General features: G+C 39.5%; 1 long non-coding RNA gene across 1 annotated transcript in view; it reads left to right on the top strand.

Annotated features, from left to right (window-relative positions):
* The window catches only part of LOC102156347, an 86,401-nt gene extending 72,866 nt beyond the window's left edge, over positions 1 to 13,535 (top strand). Inside the window, exon 3 of the long non-coding RNA XR_005376947.1 lies at positions 12,741 to 13,535. This is a non-coding gene — a long non-coding RNA (uncharacterized LOC102156347). The remainder of the gene's footprint in view (positions 1 to 12,740) is intronic.
* Positions 13,536 to 14,426: the final 891 nt, after the last annotated feature.

Genomic DNA, 14,426 nt, shown 5'->3' with positions numbered 1-14,426 from the left:
GCTTTGTAAATCATAGCCCTCTATTACCTCCTAGATTTCTGCTAGTTTCCAGGCCTGTTCTGTCAGATTTTAATAATGTCCTGTGATCCCTCAGGTATCTGTCTGATATACCTTCTCTTGGATAAGCGACCCGGAATTGGGTTCTGGTGCTTTCAATTAAGAATGCTATATTTTATATTTGGATGCTATTTGTTATAAGTAATAGGAATTCCATACTTAAAGTGGCTGAGACAACAAGACAGTGTATTAATTCTCATAAAAAAAAGGCAGAGAAGATGTCAGGGATTTCTCTAATCCCGGTAGAATGGGCCAATCTGCTATTACCCAAACACTGATTATAAAATTCTTCTCTGACTTTCTTGCTTTCTTGTCCTAAAACTCATGGAAATGATGAGTCATAGTTGGAGTTAGTGTTGATAATTAGAAGTCATAATGTGGAATGTATATCACCTTAATGAGAAGCTGATTTATATTGTTTTTTCTAGTAAAAATATGCCCTGTAAAACCTGAATTACACATTTTTACAGTGTTACTTCACAGGGGGGAAATAGCATTAGGGTTTAGAGTTGGGGATGTTTATTTATGTATGTATGTATGTATGTATGTATGTTATTTTTTTGTGAAGTTGGGGATATTTAAAAGTAGTTTGTGGGCAGCCCGGGTGGCTCAGCAGTTTAGCGCCTCCTTCAGCCCAGGGCCTGATCCTGAAGACCCGGGATCGAGTCCCAGGTCGGGCTCCCTGCATGGAGCCTGCTTCTCCCTCTGCCTGTGTCTCTGCCTCTCTCTCTCTATGTGTCTCTCATGAATAAATAAATAAAATCTTTTAAAAGAAGTTTCGTACTATTGCTTTTGTATAGCATTGAATTATGAAAATTCAGTACAAGAGCATATATTAAAAATGCAGAAAAAGAAAATATATAGTCTTATAGATTCAGTAACATACAACACTAACTTTTTAATTAACCAAATATGTGTAAATGGCCCTCATTTCCCAGATTCTCCCAGCAAGTGGTACATGATGATTGCCTGATCTTTCTCTCTCTCAAGGAACTAAATGTGGCTGATTGCATTCCCTCCTAGGGAGCCTTTTAGTAGAGGGAGGAGTTTTTTTTTTTTTTTTTTTCTCTCTCTCTCTTTTTCTTTTGTATTAAGGGCTTCTGGGAAAGAAATACTTTTCTAAATCATATATGTGAAAGTGACTACATTTCTTTCTTCTTTTTTTTTTTTCCCAAAGAAAAACATAAACCATTCTCTACTTTCTAGACTAAGAGCCAGAAACATAAATACAAAGGTAAGAAATAGAATGTTCTGGTTTGAAAGTCTGTTTAGTTACAGAAAGAAGTTATAGAGGAGTAGGGGAGGGAAAGTAACACCAAGATAAAATGACAATAGAGAAATGTGCAAGTGAGACCTTTCCTCTGATGGTTTTTTCCTCCACAGAAATACACACTAAGAAGGCCAGAGAAGGGAGGTTGCAGAGCAGATGTACACATTCCAAGGGCACAACCACAGCAAACCATACGGATAGACAAGAGACATTCTTTGGAGTAACAATACTGTCTTCACAATTTTCAGGTTATGAATATTTACCTGGGAAATTGTGTTTTATTTTTGAGCCCATACATCTATGTGGGAGCGGAGATAGAGGATTTCATGCTACTCTCTTTGCAGATATTTAGGTGAAATCTGGAGGAACTCATTCTAAAAATTATGCCCTTTCTTCATCAGTTTCTTGATGTGAGAATTCATCAATGAAGAATTGAATAATGCCTCCAGTTTACCATTGACAAGTTGACAGGTGTTTTTATAAACAATTGAGGCTAAAATAGGTCCCTAAGTCCTACAAAACAAAATCAAAAATTTGATATTTGAAGACCAGAAGTTCTAGTTAAACCACAAAGAAATTAGTTATAGGCATCTGACAGTGATCTAGGCCAAAGGGTCGGGGAAGTAGAATACAACCTAATATTGAGATCCAGTAATCACTTATGTTTGGTTTGTAAAATAAAGCAATTTAACCTTCTTCAATGTGTTTTGCTTAAGATAGGATTAAAATCTGGCAGAGATGTGGTGTAGTGCTGAAGGGTATTCAGTGTCTCAGGAAACTAATGGTACTTAGAAAAAAAATGCAGCCTAAGAAACAAAAATGGGTAATTTATGCAACAATAATGGAAAGCTGCAGACTATTCCCATGTGGGTCTTTCCTTTTCTTATTTTTCTATTATTTATGCTAACAAAGATAATTTTCAGATATGTGACAGAGAATGAATACTTTTACTTTTTTTTGTAAAGGAAGCATAAAATACACTGTGTCTTAAGCAACAGAAACCATATTTTATAATAAATACACAGCTCTCTTTGCAATAGAAAATGTCCATCTGCTACCACTGGGTTTGCCTTGCACAAAGCAGCTTTGAAAAAAAACAACGTATCATTAATTTAGACCTGCTGTGGATGTGAATGCTTAGAAGCAATCGGTTCTACTCTAATCGACACAATGGAAAACTATCTTAATTAACGGAAAATGCTCAAAGGAGTGACCAGGGCACTTTCAGCCATAGCACTCATAGGATAAATTGTAATGGGAGATGTTTTAATGGAAACTTTTAGTTGGCCCTGACATTTTCTCCGATTATTAGCATCACTTTTCCCTCTGATTAGCTGTGCTTTCACTTTTATTCCACATTGACCTCTCCTATCCACTTAACCTGATAAAAGTAAAAGAATGTAGAAATCCTAACTTCACAATGACATACCCCAAATGAACAGAATCATTTTAAGAATATATTGTCTAAGAGGCACATGTGATGATTGTTCATTATCAATGAAATGAATAAGATATAACCTCATTTTTGGTACACACTGCTTCCTGGAATGCATCAGAGAATCTGAAAAGGAAAGGCTTAAAGAATTCGATTTACAGATACCCGCAACCCCCCACACACTCCCTGAAAGCTCACAGTACTGTCACTTCACGTTTATGAAAAATCTGTTATACCTTTTTCCAAGAGGGTATACTCTTTGCTTAAAGCCATTTCTGCTTACGAAACTTTTCATAGGAACACTCTACTTTTTTTTTTTTTTTTTCTTGAGCAAGAGAGAGAGAGAGAGAAAATGCATGCATGCGGGGCAGGGAGGGGGCGTGTTAGAGGGAGGGGGAGAGAGAATCTCAAGCAGAATCTCCACACTGGGCATGGAAACGAAGGGTCCCACATAGGGCTCATCTCATGACCCTGAGATCATGATCTGAGCTGAAATCAAAAGCTGGACAGTCAATCCACTGAGCCACCCAGGCACCCAGAAACACTACTTTCAAAAAGCAGGGGCGATCTGTATTTTGGAAGGAGGATGCTAAAGAGGCTCTCACATACTAGGTATGTGATATATATACATACCTAGTATATTGGGAGAGCAAGACAAGCCTTGCAAGTGGGCACTAGCCTGATGTTATTCCAGAAAAAGTTTGAAAAAGATAATTCACCCAAGTATCTACCTATTGGCTAGGAATTTCTTCTGCTGTTCATCCTTTTGGATTTTGAAATTTTTTTCAGATATATCTTATTACAGCAGACATTCTTTATCAGATCATCTTCCTACTAATAATATTCTACATATGTAATTTTGTCTTTTAAAAATTACTACTTTGAACTTATTTCTACCACAATCCTATAATTTAAGATTACTGTTAACCATTTTACGGTTGAGAAGACTGAAGTGCAGAGTGGCTGCGAACTGCTTCCAGTCCAAAGCCTGATATCAGAGCCCAGAGCTTTTGCTTCTGGTACAGTCGTCTCTCCCTCCACAATTTATGATCAGAGCCTCTGTGAAGGAGACTTGGGATAGGCTCACAGGCTTAGTGAGAGCCAGAGGCAAGAATAGAAGACAGGGGAATGGAAAAAATAAGAGCAACAGAAGTCGAAAGCTGAGGGAGATAACACTTTACTTGCCCTAAGAACCCTCAGCCATCTCTTTGCGCTTGGTGCGGCTCTTGTCCATTCAGGAAAAACTCTGATTTTTTTTTCCCCGTTTTTTCATAGTTGTTGATAATTCTAAGTTGAACTCTTAACTCTCTATTCCCTAGTATGACCTTGAGCCAGTTGCATAATCTCTTGAAACTCAGTTTCCTCATCAATGAGAATAATGCTAAAAGCTCAGTCCCAGAGTCAACTCAATGAGATAAAGTATATAAGGCAATTCAGTAACATTGGTGCCTGGAACATGGTAATAACAGCTCAATGAATGTTAATTACCATTGATATATAAGAGATGCTTGTCAGTTTCTGACGGCCTAGTGTTTGAATTCCCCTTTATATATATGGCAGCTCATCAATATGCTATTCATAGTGTTGTCTGTCAGGTATTTCTGGATCTTTTTCTGAACACACAGAATTGTATTTCCCTACATCCCACTTTCTCCTGAGTTTGGGTGTGGCCATGTAGCTTGCTTTGGCCACTAAAGTTTAAGCAGGGATGACGTGTCACTTCCAGTTAGAAGCTTTATGTACTGGTATGTGTTTCACCACACTCTCCCTTTGTCATGATGACCTACAGCTTTCCACATAGAGGCTGTCCTGTTAGCCTAGGTCCTTGAGTGAGAATGAGAAGAGGTCTCAGGTGGCAAGATATGAAGGACGACTAAGGGGAAAAAAAAGAAAAGGAAAGAAAAAGAAACAAAAAAAATTTTCATTTAAGCCACTGAGTTTTTTGGGGTGGTTTGTTTAGTAGCATAATTTGGTCTCTCCCATCACCCTACCCTGAGTATTGGCAGAGCCCCATTAACATCCTGGAAATAGAAAGGGATAGATACCTTTGTCACCTCTCTTATAGGCACTTGATCCAAATCAGTACATCCACCTAAGTATATAAATTGGGAGCTAGAAATGCAAAGAAATAGGAATAGTAGTAGTAGCAATGTACATTTCTGGGAAAATTGGTGCTAACAGATACAAGAGCAACATCTGGGGTCTGGGGTCATTGGTAGACATTTTTGTAAATTATTTTGCCTGGTTTTCAGGGACATCAGAAGCAGAGTCCCCACTGGATAAGTCTGTGGTATAACTCTGGCCCCAGTTGGGGTGTGGTCTAGTATCCCTGGTTCCTGACCAATTTCCAACCTTCCTAGTGACTCAACTCTGCACGTAGCTGATATAATTTCAATTCATTCATTTTCTGATTAAATCAGCCAGAATGTAATCCTTGCAAATAAGATTCCTGAGTAACACAATATATAAATTAATTTTAGAATTTTCTTTGTTAATGTGCAGAGTTATTTTAGTATAATTCTGGCAGTTTGAATTAGTTGCTCTGAATGCCGTGCTTATCCATGCCAACAGTATACTTATTTTAGAAATGCCCACCCTTTATTTCAGCAATTTCTTGTCAACATATTAGTTCATGTTTTTTTTAAGATTCTTAATGAATTAAAGTCTACATTTCACTTACAGTTTAAATTATGTTGAAAATCTGATAGTTAAAACCATTTCTTTTACTCTTTCCCTCTGAAGAGTATGAGTTAATTTTCCTGTTTGTCTCTTGATTTAAGTACTGTGTGACTGAAAAAGATTAGTGAGTCTTTGGCTGTTTTAGGTACAGATCACATTGTTCTCTTTATTTTGAACTTGGTTTTACCTAGACATGAAGATGACCTAGAATGGCTCAGAAGGTTCTTTCCAGGTCCATGATTCCTAAGACTATGATTTGGTTACAAGAGTCAGAATTCCCACTGAGGGAGATTCATTCAGTTAGTTGGGTAAGATGATTACTCTTCTAAAGGGTTATTAATCTTGACATGACTTGACAACTAAATTGAACCACAACTTGGGCACTTCAGGATAGGGAAGAGAGAGAGACTCATTACAAGTTCCCAGCAGAGATGTCATTTTACATATTCTGGGTTTCTGTTTGAACTTACTGGGAAAAGATAGGAAGAGCAAATCTATTCCCAGTGGGGGCACCGACACTGTCATTTCCTTGTTGCAGTTCAAATGCCAGAGTAACTCTGATTGCCTCTCTGCCACTCCTTTTCATCTGCGACTCACCAAGTCTAAAAAGGAAAATTAAAAACAACAACAAAGTTTGGAAATACAGGCAGCCCAGAAAGCTAGTCGGCATGCCTCAAAGTAGAGGAGAGATAAATGATTAGTTACCCTGTTCTGAAGCATGTGTTTCTAGAAAGGTGGAGAAGAAAACAGTGAGGGGCAAAGGGGGTGACCCCAGGATCAGGTCTCTTCTATTGAAGGTTTAGACGAGAAAAAGCAAACTCTAGTGAAATGATGAGACTTGGAGCAATAATGTGAGCAGGCTAGATCCCAGAGTGTGAGTTAAGATAACTGCTCTATGTTAAAGCAAAGGCTCTTAATTTCCAAAATAACTAGTCAATGTGTTTTTACAATGTTCTAACTCATGGGAAGGAAGGAAAAAACCCCACAGTGACCAATACATGTGATGTAAATGTAGAAATGTAAGGTTGATAGAAGACTTAGATGTTGTAGGTCACAATTTCCAGAAGCCAACTTTTAAGATCTGATTACTTGTCTAACTTTACTACCGTATTTGTTCTGCACATAAAAAGGAGCTGGGCTGGAAGTCAGCAGATCTCCTTGAAGATTCAGGTGATGTGAAAATGTCCCCAGATTTTTTTTTTGGGGGGGGCGGGTGGAAAGGACTCTCCCCCTACTTTAGAGACAGATGAAAGCCTGAAGGCATCCAGTGACTTTCCCAAGGTCACACAGCGTTTTCAGCATGGGATCTGGAGTAATACTCAGGCTTTGCTGATGAAGACCCTGATGTCTTGGGATTGTCTTCATTCACATTGATCCCTTGTTGGAGACAATGAGTGCTCTTCAGCTAGCTATTGAGATTCAGTGTCAGGTCCACTGCTCTGCCTAAGAAAATGTGGGACAGCCAGTCAGGCTCACTTTAAAAAACAGATAAACCTTTATGAAGTGTCCTAAAGTTCATTCTTATCCCAACAGTTTATAAGGGGAACTTGAGAGATGAAGCATCCTGGAGGGTTATATGCTGCCTCTGGACCCAGCTCCTCTTGGATTTAGGTTCCAACTCTGCCCCTCACTCTGTATGCCATTTTGGGAGTGTTAATGTCCCTAACCCTCAGTTTCCTGATGGTAAGATGGAGATAATTATGGTATCTGACTCATCTGGTTGTTGGAAGGATTTATTCATGCAAATGAGGAATATGCAAAGTCTGAAATCAGAGTTTAATAAACAGCAGGTTAAAGAAGAGCCAGGCATTAAAAACTAAAGGGTATGGATACATATTAAGAGAAAAGAAAGAGGACATTTATCTTAATACTTATTAAACTTTATTTTTGTCTTAATATTCACTGATATCTATTTTATGCCCTCCTCCACTGCTGAAATGCTTTTTCCCCCAAATATGCTTACCTTGGCTACTCTCCTTGTAGACATCAATTATATACCCAACCCAAGAACAGAAACTTTGGGAGACTCTTTTTTTTTTTTTTTTTTTTTTTAAATTTGGAGAAGTTTGCCCCTGGGAAGGGCAGCAGGAAAATGTACCCAGAGATTAGCAAGTGGTGCTTAGACCCACGGGGACCCAGTACAGCTAAGAGAAGAAAGGCACTGACTACAGTTATAGAACTGGAATTAGTCTTAGTGGTCATCCTGTTGACTCATTCATTTTAAAGAAGGGGAAGAAGGGAAGTCCAGAGAGGTTGCTCATGTCCATGAAGTCTTGTAGTACTTTCACTTACAGCACATCACTCTTAACTTTTCACTCTTCTATTTATCTTCCTTATTTCAGCTTCATTTTGCATCCTTTTGAATGCTTCCCATGGTAGATTGGTACAAGCATTTGGAGCTTCTACATAAATTGGTTCCTACCTTTGGATCTCTTGGGATTTTTGTAGGACCCTGCAAGGGTGACTGTAGTCCAGGTATTCCAGATAAATGAACCTTTTGCTGGCAGCCACTGCCTCATTCCTGTACCTAAAGTTAGCAAAGATTCTCCACTAGGGAGTGGAGTCTGGCCTGTGTCCATGACTATGAATCTCCTTCTTGGCCGCCTCTTACCTTCATCCTATCTCTTGACAATTTCTGAGAGATAAGTTAACAAGGACAGGACCTGGAATTAGGTGAAGAGGTTTCTCTTCCAAACAGGAAGCATGTTATCACTGGAAGACTTTTCCAACCAATAGGGAAATGTGTTTATAGGAGGGGCAAACTCCAGCTAACATGCACCCATGAGACAGAGACTGGGACCACCACATCCCTTATGCTCACACTAGGGACTGATATGTTTGGAGGTGAGAACTTTGACCTTTCTCTGTAAGGCCTTAAAGCTACAGTGAAAAAAGACCCCAAGAACAAGCTCTGCGAGATGGGTATAAGCTTCAAAAGGCTAAACCATTTTTGTACCCCATAGCACATAGTGTTTGTGGAATGGCAACAGTTCCTCTTTGGTGGTGGCAGGGTTTCTATGTGAGCTGTGCCTTAGACTAGTGACTCTCAAGTTTAACATCATCAGAGTCACCAGAGGACTTGTAAAACACAGACTGCTGGGCCCATATTAAGAGGTACCTGGGTATTTGTGTTTCTAACAAGCTCACAGGGGTTGCTGATGCTGGTGGACTGGAAACCACACCTGAAGAACCATTGCTGTAGGAGAAAGAGGCCCATGTTTCCTGAACTTTCAGCCTTATTTGTTGCCTCAGCCACACCTTTCTTTTATCTTCAGCTGCTCAGACCTTTTTTTCCAGTGCATAGGAGCTTTCAGATTCTCTTTGCATGCTCAGACACAAATATTCAAAATTTTACTCCTCTCCAAACACTTATTCTACAATGGGGCATTTCCGACTAGCCAGTCTGCACCTTAGAATTGCAGGTACACATTGGATGTCCAGAACTCTCCCCAGTAATTCTGTGCATACATTAATGTGCCCCATGCACACTAGACTTCTGTTTTATGTAACTGAAGAAGACAGACATTTATTGCAGGTTGGCTTCTCAAGGGAAAAGGGGTATGTTAAGAGGGGTGGCCTTTTCTCTCTTCTCCAGCTGTCTCCTGAGCCTAGGTTTTAAGAAGGCTAATTATTCAGGGCCTTTTCTGGCCAAAGCAACCTTGATAAAGAAAAGAAAAGAAAAGATGGAGGCATCACAATTCTGGACTTCAAGTTATATTGCAAAGCTGTAGTGATCAGAACAGTAAGGTACTGGCACAAAAACAGACACATAGAACAAAAGGACAGATAGAAAACCCAGAAACAGACTCACAACTATATGGTCAATTAATCTGCAACAAAGCAGGAAAAAATATCTGATGGCAAAAAGAGAGTCTCTTCAACAAATGGTGTTGGGAAAACTGGATAGTCACACACAGAAGAATGAAACTAGACCACTTTCTTATACCAAACATAAAAATAAATTCTAAATGTGAAACATGAAACCATAAAAATGGTTTACACAGGCAGTAACCTCTTTGACATTGGCCATAGCAACTTCTTTCTAGATATGTTTCCTGAGACAAGGGAAACAAAAATAAATTGTTAGGACTTCATCAAAAAAAAAAAAAAAAAAAAGGCTTTTGCACAGTAAAGGAAACAATGAAATTGAAAGGCAACCTACAGAATGGGAGAAGATATTTGCAAATGACCTGATAAAGGATTAGTATCCAAAATATATAAAGAGCTTATAAAACTCAACACCCCCAAAATCAATAATCCAATTAAAAAATGGGGAGAAGACGTGAATAGACCTTTTCCATAGAAGACATCCAGGTGGCCAACAGACACATGAAAAGATGCTCAATATCATTGATCATTAGGGAAATACAAATCAAAACTATGATGAGATACCACCTCACACTTGTCAGAATGGCTAAAATCAACAACACAAGAAACAAGTGTTAGAGAAGATGTGGAGAAAGGGGAAGGCTCTTACACTGTTGGTGGGAATGCAAGCTGGTGCAGCCACTCAAGAACAGTATGAAACTTCCTCAAAACGTTAAAAATAGAACGACCTTCCCATCAAGCATTGCACTACTAGATATTTACCCAGAGGATACGAAATACTGATTCAAAGGGACATATGCACTCTGATATTTATAACAATGAATACAATAACCAAATTATGGAAACAGCTCAAGTGTCCATCGACTGATGAAGGAATAAAGCAGATGTGATACACATACATGCACACACACACACATACACAGGAATTTACTCAGCCATAAAAAAGAATGAAAAAAGAATGAAATCTTGCCATCTGCAATGATGTGGATGGAGCTAGAGTATTATGCTATGTCAAGTCAGTCAGAGACAAATACCATTTGATTTCACTCGTATGTGGAATTTAAGAAACAAAACAAATGAGCAAAGAGGGAAAAAAAGAGAGAGAAGCAAGCCAGGAAATGGACTATTAACTATAGAGAACAAACCAGAGGGGAGGAGGATGGGGGAAATAGGTGAGGGGGATTCAAGAGTGCGCTTGTTGTGATGAGCACCAGGTATTGTATGGAAGTGTTGAATCACTATATAGTACACCTGAAACTAATATAGCAGTGTGTCAACTAAATGGAATTTACATACAAACTTAAAAAAGAAGGCAAAAGAACTGTTCAATAGAAATATTTGTGGCATCCTAGGCACAAACAGACTTGTTCTGGGGCTGGGGCAAATGGGGTGGGTCTTTCATACACTGATACATCTTAGGCATTGATTAAGGGCTCTTAAAGGGGGCAAATGAATTTTGAGGTGCTTCAGGCTCTCCCTTCCAGTAGCCTGAGAGTAGTCCTAAAGACACCTGTTGGCCCTTGGTATGTAAAACACACCAAAGGGAGGAGGTACATGCACAGACAAGGTCAAAAGCCATCCTGGGAATCTAGGGAGACCTTTAGCAGCAAGTAGAGAAAGCCGGTTGGCAGGGGGGCGGGGGGGCTGAGAATCCTCAAGGACGTATGTTTATTTGACTTTGATGACAACTCATCTCAATTGCGGGGGAAACTGTTTTCATGTGTGTCTCTGAGGTGGAGGGGCTTGTCTGGCCTAGACTATCCTAAGAAGCTCTTTTCCTGTGACTCTTAGTGGTATGGGATGCCTGGGCTCATTTGCTAAGCCTGAGATTCTTAGTGAAGGCTGCCAACACAAAGCTCCTTCAGGCTGAGGTTAGCAGTTAAGCATTTAAATCATCTGGCTGTGTTGCCGGATTCCTTCTCAGGCAGGGTGCCCAAGGGTGGCATATTTTCTGGGACAGCCTGCCAGCTTCTTCTCATGCTTACTTTCCATTATCCAGGGTGGCCAGGTGCCCCCCTAGAGCTGCGGGCTGGGAATCAGATGCAACCACAGTCATGAATTTTGTAGCATCATTTGCATGTTTAACCTTCCTCTGCTTCTCTTATTCTCAGACAGATGCAGGCAAAGCCATTTCTGTAGAAGTTTCTATGCTGCTGAACAAGGCTGGGATGGTGATGAAATAAATAATCATCAGGACTGTTTGAGTCTTATCCCCTCTCTAGGTCTCTTTTAAGAAGGGCATTCTGAGCTATAGTGTTACAAAGATACTTTATCAGTAAATATATCATGGATTTTTATTTCACCCCTGGCCTCAAGACCATATTGTGTCTTATCTTCCGCATCCATACAGAAGTACTAACGTTGCACATTTCTGTGGAAACAATACTGATAATGGAATCAGAAGATTTGGCCTTCAGTTGTGGCCTCCCACTTACAATCTAGCTGAGCTCCCCTGTGACATAGGCTAAGATTGGTTTTGCTTACTCAGTATGGTCATTGTGAGGGTCAGATGCAGACAAATCTACTTGTGAGACTATTGAGAGCAATCCAAAGAAAGAATTTATAGGATAGAAAATACCACATGCTCATCGATTATATTGGGCCATTGTGATCAATAGCAGCACTCCAACTAAAAGGGATTACTCTCTGCTCTAGGTTATTTCTGTATCTAGATAGACCTGGGATCAAATCCAGGCGATTCCCCTTACAAGCTACTCAATTCTATGAAATGAGTTGGAGCCCTCTGAATCTTTGTTTTGATAAATTTGCCTTTTAGGATGTGGTGAAGATTATAGCTAACATATATACAGAAGGCTTCCTGCCACCCAATCAATGATAGTTTATTTTATTTTATTTTTAATTTTTTTTTTTTTGCCTATTGCCAACTCCGAAGGAAATCTTTGGTACTATATAGGGCAAATTCTTATCTGGCAGCGAGTACTATTGCTAAGACATGAAATTCAATTATGGAATCTCTATCCTTGGCTCAAGTAATGGTGATTCCATAAAAAGGTGCTGAGTTTCCCTGAGGAGGGAAAAGTGCTTCAGAGGCAAACCATCACTGATTCTTAAACACTGATGTCTCTGTTTTTTGATGAATAGGGTCCTATTTCCAGGTTACCTGTTTTTTTTTTTTTTTCCCCACCTTGGCTTAGTCCTTATCTCCCTCCAGAGCTGCCTGCTCCTACCCTAGTGACATTAATAACACAAATTTTGTAGCCATATCTGCAATAAAAAGGACACAATGTCATCTCTCCTGTGAGCCCTTCCCTTAGTGACAACCATGCATGGGGCTCCTTCTTCCATAACTCACTTTGCAGTTACTGCCTGTCACTCGAGAAATTAGTATCTGTAACTCAGGTAGCACCTAATCATTATTCTCTCTAATTGTCTAAAACACACAGCACAGTACTGTAAATATATGCATACATCTTGAGTTTTCTTTCTTTCTTTTGTGTCTTAACTCTCCAGGTACATTCTGAGAGCTTTCTGGATGGGCCATGACTTCCTGCCTCACAGAGTTAAAGTGGATCTGGCAACCCAGTGGGGAGCACACAGTAGGCATTTTGTATGAATTTTTTGTCTGATGGGAAGAGAGCAGTGATTTCTATGGTGAATATCTGCTCATTTCATGCTATGGGCTGCTGCTTGATTTGAGTTTTCCCAGGAGATCAATTAATTACTTTGCTCCATTGAATACTTTTTAAGGATTCTTACAGATGTTTGATAAATGCCCGTATCTCAGGAGAACAGGGGGCATTCATATATTAAAATACTTGTTTTGAGAGATACCGGACACAAAAGAGCACATACAATATTACTTCATTTAAGAGTGCCTCGGTGACTCAGTTAAGAGTCTACCTTCAGCTCACTCAGGTCATCCCGGAGTCCTGGGGTCGAGCCCCACATTGGGCTCCCTGTGTAGCAGGGAGTCTGCTTCTCCCTCTGCCTTTGCCCCTCCTCCCCAAACATGCTCTTTCTCACTCTCTCTCTCAAATAAATAAATAAAATCTGTAAAAAAACATTACTACATTTAATAAGGGCCCTAAATAAGGAAAAATCACACCTTTACCCCTATCCTGGAAGATGAATTGACTGACAAAATATGGGAGGAGATTTGTGGGATTCTGTGATAATTTTGTATCTAGGTCTGGAGGATGGTTAGAGAAGTGTGTTCAACTTTGTGAAAATTCATGCATCTGAGTACTTACAAGCTGTGGGCTTTTGTTCCTGTATATTATTTATTAATAAAAGAAAAAAATCTCATTTGTGTTCTCTTGTTTATTTTGGTAGAACAAGAGTAAAAGCAATGTCAGTTTGGGTTCAAATAGTGATGATGTTATTATGACCTCCACTAAATGCCATCTGCTCCACATACCTTGGAAAAGAGAAATTTTGCTTGTGTAGGATGTCTCTCAGACTTAAAAATAAGGTTTATAGAGAAATGAAAGTCAGCTGGTGGACAACCTGCAGTTTGTCTTGCCTAGACACAGAAGCAGAAGTGGCAGGGGACTGTTCTCGATCATCGATTAGGAGCACAGCCATCCTTGGGTCAGACAGCTAGGTCCCAGCTTAGGTCTGCAAGGGCTTGGCTGTCTCATTGGGCTCACAGATGAACAGCTTTTATGGAGAATATTGGTGAGGCATTTGCACATTCACCCACATATGCAAACTTCATGGTTTATTAAGGGAGACGAAATATGTACTTGTGGCCTAATTTTTCTTAGAGGAAAGAAATCTTAATTTATACAGAAAATTAAGCTTAACAGTCTAACAGCATATTTTTTCTAGACACATTTCTTTTGGTGAATAACAAGTCATTTATAATGTTTCTTCTCTTTTTGGAACAGTTTGCATACAAGCTCTTGTAACACTATTTTCTATTGCTTATCTGCCAATTCTTTCCTGGAGGAGAGAAGTATTGAATGCCATGATAAAACACATCTTGCACCCACATGACCAGGCTCCAGTATCAGGGTTTTTCCAATTTCACTCTGGCCCACCTGGGATGGTGTTTTTCAGCTATGCATCAGAACCACCTGTGTTACTTATTAAAGAAGTTTGAATTTCTGGGCCCCAGCCCACATGATGAATCTCTAGTGGGCAGGTGCCAAGATGCTACATTTTGAAATAAGCTCTCCTATTGATTCTTTTTTT

This window comes from Canis lupus, chromosome 23 (assembly GCF_011100685.1).
Source record: "Canis lupus familiaris isolate Mischka breed German Shepherd chromosome 23, alternate assembly UU_Cfam_GSD_1.0, whole genome shotgun sequence".
Lineage (NCBI taxonomy): Eukaryota > Metazoa > Chordata > Mammalia > Carnivora > Canidae > Canis > Canis lupus.
The sequence above is the reverse complement of the archived record's forward strand: the minus strand, read 5'-3'. Positions and strand labels throughout refer to the sequence as shown.